Source organism: Giraffa tippelskirchi, chromosome 4 (genome assembly GCF_054371585.1).
Source record: "Giraffa tippelskirchi isolate mGirTip1 chromosome 4, T2T-mGirTip1v1.2.pri, whole genome shotgun sequence".
Taxonomy (NCBI): Eukaryota; Metazoa; Chordata; class Mammalia; order Artiodactyla; family Giraffidae; genus Giraffa; species Giraffa tippelskirchi.
Genome location: NC_137278.1, coordinates 154,657,540 through 154,674,952, shown reverse-complemented (window position 1 = coordinate 154,674,952; position 17,413 = coordinate 154,657,540). Strand labels below are relative to the sequence as shown.

The window sequence follows — 17,413 nt, the reverse complement described above, 5'->3', positions numbered from 1 at the left end:
GGAGAACAGCAGATGTAGAATTTTCCTGTAAATGTGAATTATTTGACTTCCTGGTTAATATCAGACTCTGAAGCTTTCTTAATAACATAGCAAACTATGGATAATACCAGATTTCCTTTCACCTACTTGGTTTCCAGTTTATGTTGGTGTAAGCATGTACTGAACAAAAGGTTGGGAATGTGGTCGGGTTAGAAGCAAAGAAGCCGTTGTCAGTTCACTAGTGTTGAAAGTGGGAATGAAGAAGATGTTTGCTGATCTTGCTGCTTCAGTGACGTACCCTTTGAGTACAGCTTGGGTAGGAAGAGTGAGAGAGAAGTCAGGTGAATTTTGGGGAAAAGAGATGGAAAGAAAGGAAAGAGGGGTAGGAAGATAAAACTTACAATAGTTCTTCCCTACTGTACCAGGCACTGGCTAGACAAGTCAAGGAAATGGCAACCCACTGCAGTATGCTTGCCTGGAGAATCCCATGGACAGAGAAGCCTGGCAGGCTACAGTTCATAGGGTTGCAAAGAGTCGAACACGACTGAGCAACTAACACACTTTCAGAACTCAAATCACTTTCACACTATCTCTTTAAAATGGGCTGGAGGGTATGTGTTGCCAATACCGTGTTAGTAAAAGGTTTTAGTCTCTTCTTGGGTCTGGTATAACATAGTGATCTTTTGAATTAAACATGTTCTTAGACTAGATGTATACTTTGGGTTGAGAGTGAGATCAAGTCTCTCACTCAGTGTTTTTGAAGAGAAATAATTAGGAACATCAGTATTATAATCACTTTCATTTTATTTTCCCAAGCCCCTAGCCTAGGGCCTGGCACACAATAAGTGCTCACTAAATGTTTGTTGAATGAGTGAGTTGCACAATTACTTGTTAGATCCTTTCAACCCCAAGATTGAAGGGGAACTAAAAATATACTAATGAAAATTTTATCCAGGCAAACAATTAAAAAAGGAGGTATATTGATTGGAAATGCCATAGAGGTTGAAATAAGTGTATGCTCTCTAGAAAAGTGAACGGAAATATCACAAAAATCTGCGGATAATATTGGTCTGGCCAAAAGTTCATTTGGATTTTCCATAAGATCTGTTGAGAAAATTCAAATGAACTTTTTGCCCAACCCAATATATAAGCTTTCAGTTCCTTGGCAGTCATCCAACCCCTTGTTTTGTTGCTATGGAATCTGAGGATCAGACATGACTGTGATGTGTGCAGGCTGCACCCCTGCTTGGGGCAGAAGCAGTTGATCCTGGTTTTCTGATTCCTCCACTCAGGCACATGTTGTTGTTTTTCAGTTGTGTTGGGGGAGTGTGTAATATCCTCGTGACAAAAATCTGAAGCGATGGATGGACCAGCGTTAACAGCCCTTGAATGGACCAGTGTTACAGCTCCGTGTTACAGGTCAGTTTTATTTAGAAAGTTAAGGAAAATACATCCTCGAGGCATGTGGGCATGCCGACCCAAAAGACGTGAAGAGAAGAGAGGCCCCTGGCTTGATCAATTTTGGCTCCTCTTTTTATATGTTTTTTTTTTTTCTCCTTCCCCTGGGCCTGCCCTATGTAAATTGGGCTAGCCAGGAAGGATGTTTGTTTTACCTGAGGTCCTCACTCTGGTCCTTGGACCTTCCTTTGTTCTATTTTCACAAGCTTTTCCCTTCTTTGTCTTTTAGCCACCGCCATTTTGAACTCTTTTTTTCTACTGTAATTACCTAACAGTCGCTCAGTCATGTCCAACTCTTTGTGACACCATGAACTGCAGCCTGCCAGGTTCCTCTATCTATGAGGTTTCCCAGACAAGAATACTGGGGTGGGTTGCCATTTCCATTCTCCAGGGGATCTTCCCAACCCAGGGATTGAACCCACATCTCCTTCCTGGCAGGCGGATTCTTTACCACTGAGTCACCTGGGAAGCCCATTCAGGCACATACTCCACCCTAATGTCCTACTGAGGACAAAGAGGAGAAACTGACTTCCACATTCATTGAATTCCATGTACTTAGTTTGAGAACTCTGGAAGAAATCAGACTGTTTCCTGAGATGAGAATTGAGTGCATACGTTATGCATTTCATAAAATAGATGAGAAAATTCAGCAGATCAAAATAAGCCTGTTTTAGCAAAGAACCAGATACAGAATAGTCTCTCAATTGACCAGATAGACCTTGCAATATTAGAGACGTTTTTGCGACGATGACATAAAACTATTGGGATGTCTGGGAGACAGTTAGTCTTCCATCTCACTAAGAGATTGAGTAGAATGACTGGTTCTATTTTCAATTACCTTCATTTTCATTATCTGTGTTTGGGATGGACAATCACAATCTTAATTATTTCTGTTCTGGATAAGGTTGGAGGACAAAACTAATGATGTCATCAGAGGAAGCACACAGAGAGTGTTTACCATCCTGGAGATCAGTCAGCTGAAAATTTTGCTAGCACATCACTCCTAGGGCGATGAGCTCAGTCGGAGCTGAGAGTAGCAATGAGTTGTGCCAGCTACCCACTGAGGGTGACAGTTTAAAAACAATGGACTGAAAAATGTCATAAATTTGAAAAACAATGAACTGCCTGGTGTCAGGGTTTAGAGATTGATGGGACTTGTGCCTGGAAAGCCAGAAAGAAGGTGTGTAGAAATTCACACTGTTTTACATTCAAAATGTCCCTTGCAAATGATTCATTAATAGCCAGATAGATATATATGTATGTGTATGTATGTACACACATATATACACGCACACATACATTATTTATATTGTTTTCTCTCTGTGTTTAAAATGCTCAGGAGCTGAAATTTGTTTGAACTGTTCAGTCAAGCGAAATGGTTCCTTTTGCAATATGCAGTTAGTTTTGGTAGCTCAAGCTCCCTTTAACTTTCTTTTCGCTTTCTCCCTTTGTCATTAAAGGTGAAGGGCAAGCAGAAGAGAGAGGGTTTGATTTACTCTGGTGCTCCCCCAGCGGTGCTGCTGTGTGCAGCCTGAAGGGTCCTGCATTGCACAACATAGATGATGGTGTGAATGGTCCTCCCACCTTCAGAGTGGTGCAGTGGGGCTGCCAGTCTGATGCAGTCGGGGGCAGTGGGAGGGATTTGGAACAATTTAGCCATTGTTGCTTAATGCCTTCAAACCTTGTGGTTTCAAACAAAAACTATTATATTTCATGAATTTGGTGGTTCTGCTGATCTCAATGATGTGATCAGCTGGTGGGTAGGCTGGTGGCTGGTGGGCCTAGGATGAACTTGATAGGGACGTGTCATCTGTCCTTCCTGTGTTTGTTATATTCCTCCACTAGGTTAGCTCAGGCTTGTTCTCATGTTCATGATAGTTAATATACAAGCATCTTTTTAAGCTTCTGCTCAGTCCAATTGACTGCTTTCTCTCATTCTCCAAAGCAAATCAAATGGCGATGCCCATGGTCAAGGTGAGAAGACAACTAGCCAAGGGTGTGGATACAGGGAAGTGAGAAACATTGGGACTCAGTGCAATCAGGTCTAACAGTGAGTTAGCAAACAAAAAGTTCAGGAAAGACTATCATAGATGCCAACAGTCATTACTGTTCAAGGCAGTCATGTTTTACTTTGAAGTTTGTTTTTATTCGTTTATTCATCCATCCGAAATTCATTAGGGGATGATCATGTTTAGACACTGTTCTGGAGGCTGGGAAAAACTTTGTATTTAAAATGCTTACCTGACAGGACAGGATTTTCTTTGCCCCTGCCACCTTCTGTTTCTTTTCTCATCTTAGATATGTGTTTTCTAAATTAAAATACAGAGATAGAGATTTTGTTAATGTAGTAGTAAGTTTGCTCTGGGCTTCCCAGGTGGCTCAGTGGTAAAGAATCCGCCTGCCAATGCAGGAGCTGCAGGAGACATGAGCTCCACACCTGGTTCGAGAAGATCCTCTGGAAGAGGAAATGGCAACCCATTCCAGTATTCCTTCCTGGAGAATCCCATGGACAGAGGAACCTGGTGAGCTTTAGTCTATGGGGTCACAAAGTGTCAGACAGGTTTACTCTAAGATATTGTCAATGTTAATTGAAAAAGATTTGAAGGTCCTGGAGTCTCTTTACACAGGAATATTGCCCCTCTTGGGTGGAGCTGGGACTTGGAAGTAGAGGAAGGGGGTAGAAAAGGACCAGTGAGTTGAGGTGGGGCAGGGAGAGATGGAAGAGGGAAGAAATCCAGAAAGAGAATGTGAAACTTCAGGTGGTTTATTTGAGGTGGACTAAATTAACGGAAAGATGACTTTATGAGAAAGCAAAGAAGTTTTTTTGCATCGTCCTCTGGTTTCCATGTGTGTGCATAATTGGCAAGTGCTTTTCTGTAATATGTTGCCTTAATACAATCTCCCAGACCTTGTGGGGATAACTAGGGCATTTCATTATGTAGGAATATTGGAGAGTTCATCATTTAGCTTGCTGGGTTCTTCCCCTCACGTTCCCTGACACCTACCCAGACTTCCCTTCATCCTTATCACGTACCAGTCACCATCAACTTTCTTTGGCTTTAGAAATCTCTCCCTTAACCATGATCTTGATATGTTAGTTATTTTAATTTTGCCTTCTGCAGAATTCTAGCATTCTCAACTTCTTGATCTTTATTTTTCAACACCATTCCCAAATCCTAGCTTCCAGTAGATTATGTCAACTCTGATTTCATTTATTTGTGGGATATTTACGGAGCTTCAGATAATACTAGGCAAATAATAACAATTGAGTGCTTACTATCTAAGCACTCAGTGTTACTATTCTAAGCACTTTTGCTTGTGTACACTCAACCTTACAACAATGATATGATTATTCTTATTATAGATGAGGAAATGGAAGCACAGAGAAGTCAGACAACTTGTTTGAAATAACAGAATTGGTGGCAGAGCTGAATTTGAATCCAAGTGGTCAGGCGCTTTTACACTCAATAAATAAGGGCCATTCCTGACCGCAAGGAATGACAACACCTTCATTTTCTGTTCCTTTCTTCTGTTACGGCTCAATAAAGGACAGAAATGGCATGGACCTAACAGAAGCAGAAGATATTAAGAAGAGGTGGCAAGAATACACAGAAGAACTGTACAAAAAAGATCTTCACGACCCAGATAATCATGATGATGTGATCACTCACACTCACCTAGAGCCAGACATCTTGGAATGTGAAGTCAAATGGGCCTTAGGAAGCATCACAATGAACAAAGCTAGTGGAGGTGATGGAATTCCAGTTGAACTATTTCAAACCCTAAAAGATGATGTTGTGAAAGTGCTGCACTCAATATGTCAGCAAATTTGGAAAACTCAGCAGTGGCCACAGGACTGGAAAAGGTCAGTTTTCATTCCAATCCCAAAGAAAGGCAATGCCAAAGAATGCTCAAACTACCGCACAATTGCACACATCTCACACACTAGTCAAGTAATGCTCAAAATTCTCCAAGCCAGGCTTCAGCAATATGTGAACCATGAACTTCCAGATATTTAAGCTGGATTTAGAAAAGGCAGAGGAACCAGAGATCAAATTGCCAACATCTGCTGGATCATCAAAAAAGCAAGAGAGTTCCAGAAAAACATCTATTTCTGCTTTATTGACTATGCCAAAGCCTTTGACTGTGTGGATCACAATAAACTGTGGAAAATTCTGAAAGAGATGGGAATACCAGACCACCTGACTTGCCTCTTGAGAAACCTGTATGCAGATCAGGAAGCAACAGTTAGAACTGGACATGGAACAACAGATTGGTTCCAAATAGGAAAAGGAGTACATCAAGGCTGTATATTGTCACCCTGCTTTATTTAACTTATATGCAGAGTACATCATGAGAAACGCTGGGCTGGAGGAAGCACAAGCTGGAATCAAGATTGCCGGGAGAAATATTGATAACCTCAGATATGCAGATGACACCACCCTTATGGCAGAAAGTGAAGAAGAACTAAAGAGCCTCTTGATGAAAGTGAAAGAGGAGAGTGAAAAAGTTGGCCTAAAGCTCAACATTCAGAAAATTAAGATCATGGCATCCAGTCCCATCACTTCATGGGAAATAGATGGGGAAACAGTGGAAACAGTGGCTGACTTTATTTTGGGGGGCTCCAAAATCACTGCAGATGGTGATTGCAGCCATGAAATTAAAAGACGCTTACTCCTTGGAAGGAAGCTTATGACCAACCTAGATAGCATATTAAAAAGCAGAGACATTACTTTGTCAGCAAAGGTCCATCTAGTCAAGGCTATGGTTTTTCCAGTAGTCATGTATGGATGTGAGAGTTGAACTATAAAGAAAGCTGAGTGCTGAAGAATTGATGCTTTTGAACTGTGGTGTTGGAGAAGACTCTTGAGAGTCCCTTGGACTGCAAGGAGTTCCAACAAGTCCATCCTAAAGGAGGCCAGTCCTGGGTGTTCATTGGAAGGACTAATGTTGAAGCTGAAACTCCAATACTTTGGCCACCTGATGCGAAGAGCTGACTCATTTGAAAAAACCCTGATGCTGGGAAAGATTGAGGGCAGGAGGAGAAGGGGACAACAGAGGATGATATGGTTGGATGGCATCACCAACTCAATGGACACGGGTTTGGGTGGATTCTGGAAGTTGGTGGTGGACAGGGAGGCCTGGTGTGCTGTGGTCCATAGGGTTGCAAAGAGTCAGACACGACTGAGTGACTGAACTGCACTGAACTGAATGACAAAATTAAAAAATTTGGACATTTCATAATCCACTTGACGGAATCTGTTCTCCTGGGGTTTCTGAAAATCATGTCAAAGCCGACCATCTTCCCCCAGTCATATACCTTGTTCTCTCCTCTGAAGATACTTTCCTATTTCTCTGATTCTGTTTTCCTGTTTCCATGACTCATTTTTATTCCTTCTCTTCTCACCTATCTGTGGGCATTTTCCAGTGTTCTGTGCTGTGAGCTTTTTAGCTCATCTTTTTATTTTCTCCTTCAGAGAAAATGTGGTCATGTAATTTATTGCCCAAATTGGGACACTGTTGCCTGGCACAAATGCTAAACTGGTTGTGCTGTCAGGGCAGTAGGAATAAACCAGGACTGCAGCCTTTCCCATCTCTCTCAGTTCCACATTTTCAACCCCTTACTAGTGGTTTCTGTGTCTGTTCAGGCCTTCAGATTCCATATATCCTAAATCACACTCTTCATATTTTTTGTTTCCTTTTCTAACCAACTATTACTGATTTCTTTACTTTTGCCATCTTGCAGCAACTGAGACTTGAAAGCTTGGGTCATTTCTGAGTGCTCCCCATACACATTGCCAATGACATCAGTGTCTAGGTCTACTGATTTGGCTTTTATAATGTTCTATTTCACTCCTTCCTTTCCATTTTTCAATGCTGCTATTTTGGTTCAGGCCTTTATCGCTTCAAGCCAGTGCTATTTTGGTAGCCTAATCCCAATGAACTTTTTAAACTGTGGCTTTCTTCTACTTATCCTGGAACTCGATACATATCTAATCCAGATCCTTTACTGTCTCCTGTCCTGTACAGAATACTTTGGTTTTCAGTAGTTTGATTATGATGTATGAATATCTTTGAGTTTATCCCATTTGAAATTTGTTGAGTTTCTTGGATGCAATTAATGTTTATTTTTTCCTTTAAAATTGGCTATTATTTTTACAAATATTCTTATCTTACCTTTTCTCTCCATATCTTCTTTATCCATTCATTTGTCAATAGACATTTAGGGTGTTTCCATGTCTTGGCTATTGTGAAGAGTGCTGCTATGAAGACAGAGATGCATGTATCTTTTTGAATTAGAGTTTTGTCTGGATATATGCCCAGGAGTGGGATTGCTGGATCATAGGGTAATTCAATTTTCAATTTTCTGAGGAACCTCCATTCTGTTTTCCACAGTGATTGCATCAACTTACATTCCCACCAACTGTGTAGGAAGGGTCCCTTTTCTCCATACCCTCTCTAGCATTTATTATTTGTTGAATTTTAAATGATGGTCATTCTGATTCATGTGAGGTGGTACCTCATTATAGTTCTGATTTGCGTTTCTCTGATAATTAACGATGTTGAGCATTTTTTCACGTGCCTATTGGCTGTCTGTATTTCTCCATTAGGAGAAATATCTATTTAGGTCTTCTGCCCATTTTTCAAATAGGTTGCTTATTGTTTTGAGTTATATGGGCTGTTTGTATATTTTGAAAATTAAGCACTTGTTGGTTATATAGTTTGCAAATACTTTCTCCCATTCTCTAGGTTGTCTTTTCATTTTGATTATGGTTTCTTTTGCTGTGCAAAAGCTTGTAAGTTTGATTAGGTCCTATTTATATGTTTTTGTTTTTGTCTCTATTGCCCTGAGAGCTTGACCTAAGAAAACACTGGTATGATTTACGTCAGAGAGTATTTTTCGTATGTTCTTTTCTAGGAATTTAATGGTGTCATGTCTTTTGTTTAAATCTTGAAGTCATTTTGATTTAATTTTTGTGTATGGTAAGAGGGTGTGTTTTAACTTCACTGCTTTACATGAGATTGTTCAACTTTCCCAACACCACTTGCTAAAGAGACTCTATATATTTTTGTGTCTTCTGTTGAAAGTTGATAGACTGTAGGTGTGTGGGTTTATTTCTGGTCTCTCTAGTCTCTACTATTGATCCCTGTGTCTGTTTTTGTGCCAATGTGCTGTTTTGATTGCTGTAGCTTTGTAGTATTGTCAGACTGGATAATTTCAATTGTTGTATTGTCAGGGTCATGGATTCTTTCCTCTGTATGCTCAAATATGCTAAGTGTTCTACTGAATTTTTCATTTTGGTTATTGTACTTTTCAACTCAATAATTTTGGTTCTTTTTAATAATCACTGTCTTTTTATTGATATTCTCTCTTTGGTGAGACATTGTTCTTCTACTCTTCTTTAGTTCTGTAGACATAAGTTTCTTTAGTTCTTTTAACATCTTTATCTAAGTTGAAGTCTTTGTCTAGTAATTCTGATACACAGGTACTTTAGGAACAGTTGATATTTATTGCCCCTCACATCCTATATGGGCCTTATTCACCTGTTTCTTTGTATGTCTCATAATTTTTTGTTAAAATTGGAACATTTAAAATAATGTAATATAGGAATTCTGGAAGTCAGATTCCACTCCCCTACTCATCCTCACCTGGATTTGTTATTGCTGGTTGTTTTGGTTGTTGCTGCTGCTGTGGCTTTGTTGCTGTTGTTTGTTTATTTTCTTGTTTAGTGACTTTCCTGAACTAATTCTGTAAAGTCTGTATTCTTTGTTGTGTGTGGTCACTGCAGTCTCTGCTCAGTTAGCTTAGTGGTCAGTTAATGATAAGACAGAGATTTCCTTAAATGCTTTGGACTAATAAATCTTGAAGCCTCAGCAAGGCTGTGTGTGTGTATGTGTGTGTGTATTTGTGTGTGTCAGAAAGTGTTTTTAATGCTGTGGCAGACAATTTACAACACTACCTTAGTCTTTATTTCCTGCTTGTCCAGAGCTTCATGGTCAGCCAGAGGTGAGAATTATACCTAGTCCTGCAAAAGACCTTCTAAACATTCAAAAATAGGCCATAACCCTTCACAGTTCCCTCTGGACATTCCATTCTCCAGCTTTTCCTCTTAAGTTTTTGGTTAGCATCTCATTTGTTCCAGCTGTTATTGCTGCCTCAGCGAGCTAATATTAAGCAATCGCTGCTGATTGTTTTTGAACAATGACTCAAGGGGAAAAGGCTGTTTTTGCTGAATGAGCTCTGAATCAGGAGGAATAAAGATGAACCTTGAAAGTGGGGGCTTTTAGGGATGTGCCAGGTAGGTCAAGTAGTGGAATGGGGCTTTTGAATAGCCCCAAATCCATTCTTCCCCTTCTAATGGTTTCTAGGTTGCTGGTATTCAGGACTATTGTGATTGCAAGGTTGTTGGTTTTCAAGATCATTGCAGAGCTAGTGAGAGAGGAATGGGAACAGGGCTAGTTAAACAAAACTCCCTGTTTTTTATGGAGATTCAGCTACTGTTTTGAATAAATACACCTTGGATTGTTAAAAACTTTGGCTAATTTCTAGAGTTCTGAAAAAGATAATTTTGACAATTTTCGCTAGTTTTCTCATTGCTTTTTTATGGGAGGAGTGTATTTTTAGAGTTCCTTACTCTGTCAGTCAGGCTTCCCAGGTGGCTCAGTGGTAAAAAATCCACCTGCCAATGAAGGACATGCAGGTTTGATCCCTGGGTCAGGAAGATCCTTGCAGCCCACTCCAGTATTCTTGGCTGGGAAATCTTATGAACAGAGGAACCTGGTGGGCTACAGTCCATGGGGTTGTAAAGAGTCAGATATGACTTAGTGACTGAGCACACACAAATGCAGTCTGTTATTCAGAAGTCAGAATCCTTGCATAAAATGCTTTGAGTTTCAGTTTCCATGTAATGAAATTCTTTTACTCAATTTCTGAATTTCTAAACCTTTCCCTGACTACAGCAGCTGAAACAGATTAAAAAAAAATTTTTTTTCTACTGTATATTGCTTATATCACTTATGCCATTACCCTGAAACTTTGGTGTTTATCAAAATGACTTCCAGAGATCTGGGTTCAGAAGCGTTGGAGAAAGACTAAAGGATCTACATTTTAAGCAAGTCCTAGGGAATTAGGGTGCTCACTAGCTCATAGACCAAATTTTAAGGAACACAGATCTAAATGATATTATTAGTACTTAACATATATAAACATATATATTATATATATATATTTATTTTATTTTGTTTTTTGAATATCTGTATCTTCTCTACTAAAATACTCTTTGTATACAGGAACAATGTCCTGCACACTCTGAATCCTCAAAAGATTCAATATTATAGGCAATCTTCTAGAAGTTTGCTGAATGAATCAATAAATAAGAGCATTGTTTTCATGGGCAATAAGTTCTTAATTCCACACTAGGAATGATCAAGTAAAACTTCTGGAATTTGTAAACTCATTGGTAAATTGAAAATTGCCAGCAATTGCTTTCTTAATTAAGAAAGCAGTTGATTTTGTAGAGATTTGAATTTAGAAAAATGACTCCAATTGTTTTCACAAATGACTTTTTTTATTTTGGACATTGTCATATGCATCTATAGAAATTCAATTTGGGTCTTTTTGTATTACCATGTCTCTAGTTAACATTTTAAACACATGAAACACAGTTGTAATAACTTTTAATGTGTTATCTGTTAATGCTAACATCTGTGTCAATTCTAATTTCCTTTTTGTCCTCATTTTTGGTTGTATTTTTCTGGTTCTTTGCATATCTGGTAATTTTCTGTTTGAATAGAAGACACTGAATTTTACATTGTTATAACTGGATATTTTTGTATAACTATTAATATTCTTGAGCCTTTTTCATGGGAACAATTAACTTACTTGAAAACATTTGTTCTTTTGGGGTCTCGCTTTTAAGGTTTATTTTGAGGAGCAGGGAAACATTTAGTCTTGGGTTAATTATTCACTCTGGCTACAGTCCATAGGGTTGCAAAAGAGTCAGACATGACTTGGCGACTAAGCAATTAATCCCTATTGTCAGTGCAAGTCACTTCTGTGCAAATCATTCTACTCAGTGTCCCATGAATCATGAGGTTTTCCAATCTGGATGGTGGGAACAGCTGGGCATTGCTCCCTTTAAACTTTTCAGGTGGTTTCTTCAGATATCTGGAGTTATGTCTCATACCTCTTCTCTCTGATACTCTGTCTTATGAGTTCTAGCTGTCTTGGTCTTCCCATACTCCTAGCTCTCTCTTTTTGTCTCAGGTTGTCTACTGGGCTTTGCCGTGATTCCCTCTCTCTGTGTTGTGTCATGGAGCTTTTTTAAGGCAGTAAGCTCAATTTCAAGGCAGTAGATCAATTTTATGGTTCACCTCATTTGTTTTCTGTGTTTCAGGAATCATTGTTCTTTGTTGCCTATGTCCTATGCCTTGAAAACTGTTATTTCATATACTTGTCCACTGTTTGATTTAGTTGGGAATGTAAATCTGGTCCCTGCTATCCAGTCTTGGCCAGCAGCGGGAGTCTCTGGGAGTATTTTAAACACCAACTTACTAGTACTGTGACCAAGACACCAACTTACTAGTACTGTGACCAAGCCTGAAGAGCAAGTTACACGTGGTTCCTAAATAGACCTTTTCTTCTCAAAAAATATTCCATTAATTTGTTACTTTTACCATTTGACACCCATGGTTATTACTGATAGCTGTCTTCATCAACTCAGTTTACTCTTTAGCAGGGTGCTGATAGAGTGGATTCTACTTTTAATTGGAAAGATATTATTGCACTCATTTTGAGAAGAAGAAAATCGCCTTCTTTGAACTGAACATCAGTGTTTCAGTTGTATGTAGGTTGTGGGGGTGAAAATCTATTCAGTGTACTGGCCTGATTTGAAAGAGTTCACCTGTTAATAGATAGTGGGCAGCTATCCACTGGTTTAACCAAACTCCACGTTTGTCTGACTTTGTCTTTCTTGTATATTTCCCTGTGTTTCTGAGAAGATGATAGATATTCTATGAAAAAAAAGTTGCTTTGTTGCCAGGTGTTTGTGCATCTTGGTGTAAATCAGGTATATTTACCTCAGAGCTTCTCAGAGCCTTGCTATAATGATATGCGTATGGTTCTCCAGGCAGGTATACAGTATGAGGCCTTTTCCAAACTTACTTAACTACCAGACCATATTTTCTTGAAGTATCTCTTGGGGTTGGTGTTCCACAGACTACATGTTATAAAATGCTATGATAGAGGTACATGAAAATGTAGAGTGTAGATTGCTTTCTAGAACATACCACCAGAAGTCTTTCAAGTCAAGACCCAGGAAATTTCCTTTTCCTCTTAATTTCCTTCTCTAATCATTTTGCAAGCCCTTGCCACACAGAAATGCTGAATCAAGCACTTGATAAGTACTATGGCAGTTAACGAGAAGTAAGATAAGCTATTTGTTTGGTCTGGGCCTCAGTTTATTCATGTGTGAAGCAAGAAGGTTGGATTATGATTATTAATATCTCTCCCATCTCTTTAATTCTATAATTTTGTACTTTTTTGATCCAGAAAGCATGATCCCTGATCCCAAGCTGCTGACTGTCTAGTGTGGGATACAAGGCTAATGCACATGATGTAACTAGAAAACAGTTCAAAATGGTGCATATCACTGTCCCAGATTGTGTGGTGCAGATTAGAGGGGCTGTACAAAAGCAGAAAGGGGAAACCAGTGAGGCCAGAACACTTCTACTTCTGTTTTTTCTCGCTACATTAGGCACTCAACAGAGCCCCTAAAACAATGATTTAGCGGGAATGTATTTGGTTATGGAGATATAAAATGCATTTACTATGTGGAAGGACTTTGTCTCATGTCTACTTAAGCTCACTTAATAACAGTGCAGAGGTTAGCTACAGTGTGAGATTAAAGAAAACATCTCTATTGGTATAAGCATTTAATACTCACTAAAATAGTCATTAGGTCACTAACGTTTTTTACCAAATCTGAAGACTTGAACTAAAAGTTATTCTAGGTCAAAGGCATGAATAGGATCCTAGAATGTTAAAGCTGAAAGAGTCTTGAGGGATCACCAAAGTACAAGGTCAGCAGACTTTTTCTGTACAGGGCCAGGTAGTCAATGTTTTAGCCTTTGCAGGCTGTTAGATCACTGTTGCAACTATTCAACTATACCTTTGAAGTGCAAACACAGCCATAGACAACATGTAAATGATTGGGCATGGCTGCATTTCAATAAAACTTTATATACAGAAACAAGAAGCTTATGGGCTCTGGTTGAAGATGAAGACCAGAGTAGTTTGGCATTTGATCAAGATCATAGAAATATGGCCTGAATTGTGTTCCCCACCCTCCAATTCATATGTGGAAGCCCTAACTGCCAAGGTGATTATATTTGGAGAGGGACTACAGAGACGTAATTAAGGTTAAATGAGGTCATAGGCTGGGTCCCTGATACAGTAAGGTTACTGTCCTTGTAAGAAGAGACACCAGAGAACCTGATCTCTTTCTCTCTCTCTCCACCATGTGAAGACACAGGGAAAACAACAGATGTGAAATAATAGAAAATTTACTTGTCTCTGCCCCTGGTTACTGGCATAGGCTCCTAAAATGCCTTGCAATCTTGCCAGGTCATAGAACTATCCGTTGTTCTAATAAGGCCACTTTTGATGGGTTCCTGGATGAGGGCTGCTCACCAGAAAGACCAAGCCATGACTAGAAGTTTGGAACTTTCAACCCCATGCCCCGTTCTCCATAGAGGGCAGAAGGACTAGAAGTTGAGTTAATAATTGGTCAAGCCTATGTGATGAAACCTCCATAAAAGTCCCCAAAGTACAGGGTTGATAGAGCTTCCAGGCTGGTGAACAATCCACATGCTGGGAGTGTGGCACACCCCAACTTCACAGGGAAAGACACTTCCAGAGTTCACTTATGTGTCTCTTCATCTGACGGGTCATTTGTATCCTTTAAAATACCACTTATACTAAGCGGGCTGTAGTAAGTAGACTGTTTCTGGAGTTCTGTCAGTCACTATAGCAAATTCTCAAACCTGAAATGGAGGTCGGGAGACTTACGATTTATAGCCAAGTCAGACAGAGGTGTGGGTAGTAACCTGGGGACCTGCTACTTGCGATTGACATCTGAGGAGGGAGGCAGTCTTATAGGACTGAATCTTTATCCTCTGGGGTTAGTGGTAACTCCAATTAGTGTCAGAATTGAGTTGTAGGACACTCAGCTGGAGTCGGAAAACTGGTCAGGGAAAAAGCCCCAAGTATCTGATATCTGAAGTGTTGAGAACGTGAGGATAGAGGTAAAAACAGTGAATTTCCCCTACAGTGGCCATCTGCAGGCCAGGAAGAAGTTCTTACCAGAGCCTGACCATGCTGGAAACCTGATCTTGAACTTCTAGACTTCAGAACTGTGGGAAAATAAATGTCTGTTGTCTAAACCACCTGGTCTATAGTATTTTGTTATGGCAGCCTGAGCTGACTAACATATACAGCAAGTTTGGAGCAGAGATCTTGGTGCTGAGATCTTCTGATGGCATTCCAAGCAGCTTTGGATGGAGAAGAAAGACTATATATCAGGTTTGAAAATGAAAGTGATAATTTTTTTTCCATTTCACCTTTATATACTTTGGTCCAATATACAAATTAATAGATTAAAGAATTATATCTTCATTTTGGAAAGCTTAAGTATTGCGTAGGATGTAAAATCTGCTAGGAGATTGAAGAAAGCCTAGATGAAAGTTGGGGATTCAGATCATATTTCCTAACTTTGTCTCCATCTCCCTTAGGGAATTCATCTCTCCCTTCTCTGGCTACTTCTGTTATTCCTGTGCTTCTCACTCCTTCTCTGTTACTATGTGTCCGTTTCCATGTCCAAATCTTCTTGAGGGTAGGGTCACATTTAGTTCCTTTACATCACCATAGCACCTAGCTTGTGCTATGCATAGAATGTGAATGCAATTGCAATCTTGGGTATTACAACCCATTTATTCAGTCAACAAATATTTGTTGAATATCTCTTAGGTGCTCAGCTCAATATTAGATGATCATGGTGATGGCTAACTAAGAAGACAACACCCTTATCCTCATGGAGCTCATAGACTTGTAGGAAAGCTTGATTGAATAATGTAATAATTCAATTTAAAATATACTCACAAACTTTGATAAATGATATAAAGAAAAGGTACAATGCAGTGAAGCTATACAATAGGGAAACCCCCAAACTGGACAGCTGTATGCAAAAGAATCAAACTGTACTACTTTCTCACACCAGGTACAAAAGTAGACTCAAAATGGATTAGACTTAAAGGTAAGACCTGAAACCATAAAACTCTAAGAAGAAAACGTAGGCAGTATGCTCTTTGACCTTGATCTTAGCAATATTTTTTGGATCTATTTCCTCAGGGAAACAAAATGGGACTATATCACAGTGAATAGCTTTTGCATAATGAAGAAAACTATCAACAAAATGAAAAAGTAGCCTGCTAATGGGAGAAGATATTTGCAAATGATATATCTGATAAGAGTTAATATCTAAAATATGCCAGGAACTCATACAACTCAACATCAAAAAACAAATAACCTGATTGAAAAATGGGCTGAGGTCCTGAACAGATATTTCCCCAACATCCTTACTAATGGCCAAAAGACACATGAAAAGATGCTCAACTTGCTAATCATCAGGGAAATGCAAATCAAAATCACAATGAGATATCACCTCACACTTCTTGGAATCTATCACCCAAAGACAACAAAAAAACAAGTCTTGGTGAGGATGTGGAGAAAAGGGAATGCTTGTGTACTGCTGGTGGGAAAGTAAATTGGTGTAGCCACTATGGAAAGCAATATGTAGTTTCCTCAAAAAATTAAAAATAGAACTACCATGTGATAAAGCAACTCCACTTCAGGCTCTTTTTCTGAAGAAAAGAAAAGCACTATTTCAAAAAGATGTGTGCACCCCTAGGTTCATTGCAGCATTGTGTGCAATGGCCAAGATGTAGAAGCAACCTAAGTGTCCACTGATAGACAGATGAATAAAGAAGACATGGTAGGCATATGTAATGGAATATTAATCATAAAGAAGAATGAAATCTTGCCATTTTTGGCAACATGGGTGGACCTAGAAGGTAGTTTCCTAAGTGAGATAGATAGTAAGTCAGACAGAGAAGGACAAATATGGTATGATTTCACTAATATGTGGAGTCTAAAAAATAGAGGAACAAACATAACAAAACAGAAACAGAATCATAGATACAGAGAACAGACAGGTGGTTGCCAGAGGGGGAGGAGGCTAGAATGAATGCTAGTTAGCTTGATTTGGTGATCATTTCACAATGTATACTTACATGAAACCATCACATTGTACACCTTTGAAATATACAATTTTTGTCAATTATACACCAATAAAGCTGAAAAAAGATAATTTTTTTTTTTTTACAAAAAAAGGAAAGAAATCTTGACATACAGTAGGTGAAAATAGGTGAACCTTGAAGACATTATGCTAACTGAAATAGCCTGTCTATAAAACACTGTAAAAAACCCCCACAAACCCATATGATTAAATCATTTGAAGCACTTAGAGAAGCTAAATTCATAGAGATGCAGAGAAGAATGGTGGCTGCTAGGGACTTTGGGAGGGGAAAGTGGAGTTTGTGTTTAAGGGGTTTAGAGTTTCAGTTTTGCAAGATAAAAATAATTCTGTGGATGTTTGGCAGTGATGGTTGCACAACATGAATGTAGATAATGCAACTGAGTCATGGGAATGGTTGGTATGGTAAATTTTATGTTACATGTATTTTATCACAATTAAAAGAAAGGTTATACCTAGGACTGAGGAAGCAGGGAGCACCGACAGCCCTAAGATACGGTGTGTCCCATGCAATATCTGGGATGTATTGTACTGAAAAATGATTTGTTATTTATCTGTGATCCAGATTTAAATGTCTTGCTTTTTTTTTTATTTGCAAACTCTGG

At 39.1% G+C, this 17,413-nt stretch overlaps 1 long non-coding RNA gene across 1 annotated transcript; it reads left to right on the top strand.

The window, feature by feature from the left end:
- Positions 1-417: 417 nt before the first annotated feature.
- Positions 418-6,693, top strand: LOC145503531 (uncharacterized). The gene is made up of 3 exons (XR_014051544.1): positions 418-1,398; positions 3,812-3,959; positions 4,802-6,693. It is a non-coding gene; the product is annotated as an uncharacterized LOC145503531 (long non-coding RNA).
- The last annotated feature ends 10,720 nt before the right edge of the window (positions 6,694-17,413 follow it).